Here is a 2,242-nt window from a genome sequence, read left to right as displayed (position 1 = left end):
AAACAATAGTGAATTAGCAAAATGATTTGTTTCAGGGCAGAAATCCAACCTCGATTCATGTCTGAGGGATGAGAATTTGACCATCCTGGCCGATATTAGTTATTCCCTTCGTTCCTTAAACTTTTTTACTTAATTTCATTTTCGTCAATTCCTAAAAATTTGTCTATCTTTTACTTTTACTATTTTTTTATTGGATCTCATATTTCACAACTTATTCTTACTCACATTTTATTAATACTCTCTCGGTTCCCAAAAAGATAGTCCCTTCTTTAGGCGGCACAAAATTTATGCAGCTTTATTTTGTATGTTAAGTAAAGAGAATAAAGTAAGAGAGAGTGAATAATGTAGAGATTAAAATGTTTCTAAGTTTGGTAATGGTAACAAACGACAAAGAAAAATGGGTCATCTTCAGTGGAACGGAAGAAGTATATAAAAATAGCAACCATATATCACTAACTTTTTCAACATACTTTCTATTACATTTTTTAAAACTCGCGTCGGATCAATGATCAATGGTGAGTGAAAGAGGGAGTAACAAATATATAACTCAAAAATATTCCAAAAATTACGCTTAAAAAAAAAGAAATGAAGCAAAAAATTTCAGTTACCATTTCTGCTAAATCGTGGCAAGATATGAAGACCCGAAACCTGAAACCCCGGCGGCGCTTCCACCTCCCACAGCCGAGCAGGAGGCGGCGCAACCACATCCACCACCACGAGGGTTCCGCCTTTGGCGGCGGAGATGCAGACCTTTCCCCCCGCTGCGGCGAGGTGGTGCGAGCCTTTGAGTCTATCATCCTCCACCAGCTCCGCCCACACGTCTTTCACGTGATCGTATTTTTTAAGTAGCCCTCTCGATTCGTCGATTGCGTAGATCGTCTCTTCGTCCATTGCCGCCGCCGGCCCCCTCCACCCCCCAAGCATCCCCGCCGGCATCTCCTCCCACGAATCTTTTTCAATGTCGTAAATCATCCCTTCCTTCACCGCGCCGCCGCTCACGTTCACCATGCACAATTTCCCCCTCCATCCCACGGCGTCGATTGCATCGCGGCTGAATTTACCTATTCAATTCAATTGATTTGGGGATTAATTTAGATGAATTAAATTAATATTCATTATTCGTGATGATTAGATAGAATTCGACGCCACCGTCTTTGAGATTCCCCATCTTCTGCCAGGTCCAGCGGCGGCGGCGGTGGTGCGAGTCTACGTCCCATTTCTCGACCGATCTCGCGACGTCGGTGTTGTATCGAGGTCCGACGCCGCTGGCGACGAACACGGCGCCGCGGGAGGCGCCGGCTGCGCACCAGCGGCGGGGGGCGGCGATCGGTGGCCCGAGCGTCCAATTTGCGGTGAGCGGATCGAAAATTAGGGGCTGCGATAGGGCGGGGAGGAAGTCGTCGTTGGTGGCGGCGAGGACGACGAGCTTGCCGGCGACTGCGACGGATTGGACCGGGATCCGGCGCGAGATGAAGGAAGGGTGGCGGAAGAGGAATCGAGGAGGCGACTGGGGGAGGAGGCGCCATTTGGCGGAGATTGGGTCGAAGGAGGCGAATTGGAGGGGATTGGAGAGGTGGCGGTGGTGTAGGTTATCGGCGGGGAGAAATAGGGCGTAGAGAGAGAGGAAAGGGGGGAAAGAGGGGGAGTAAATTAGGCGGCGCCAGGAGCGGCAAACGGCGTAGAGTTTGGAAGGGGGGACGAGAGAGAGGCAGATGTGGCTGAGGTGGTCGGGGATTGCGGGGAGTAGTGGCTGGTGGAGGTGATCCACGGCGGCGTGGGTCTTTTAACGGCTGCGATTTGATGTTGGGGAGTTGTGGTGGAGATGGGATTGCTCATCGGAAAGGTAAATGGAGGGAGAGGGAGGGGCCTTGTTGTGTAGTCTAATTAATGCATGCTAAAGGCACCTTTTTTTCATAATTTGTTTATTTTAAATGGTTGATGAAATTTGAAGACTCATTTTTTAAGTCAAGAATGAAAAGGCAAAAGCTGTATAGTAGCAAGCCTGGTTGACCCCTATTGCTTTTGATATTTATGTTTTCGCCATTGTCTTTTCACTATCTTGAAACTTTATGAATGGAATCCGCCGCTCTCTATTCCATGATACTCCCTCCGTCCCCTAATATGAGTCGTTCTTTGACCAGGCACGAGTTTTAAGAAATGTAGAGAAAAATTGGTTGAAAAAGTTGGTTGAATGTGGGACCCACATTTTTATTTTAGTTTTATAATAAAATGTGAGTGTAGT

At 47.3% G+C, this 2,242-nt stretch overlaps 1 pseudogene; it reads right to left on the bottom strand.

Moving 5' to 3' along the window:
* Positions 1-424: 424 nt before the first annotated feature.
* LOC121754069 lies at positions 425-1,983 on the bottom strand (annotated as a pseudogene).
* Between the last annotated feature and the right edge of the window lie 259 nt (positions 1,984-2,242).

The sequence above is a fragment of the Salvia splendens genome, chromosome 11 (genome assembly GCF_004379255.2).
Source record: "Salvia splendens isolate huo1 chromosome 11, SspV2, whole genome shotgun sequence".
Taxonomy (NCBI): Eukaryota; Viridiplantae; Streptophyta; class Magnoliopsida; order Lamiales; family Lamiaceae; genus Salvia; species Salvia splendens.
This window is presented reverse-complemented; position numbering and strand designations above follow the sequence as displayed.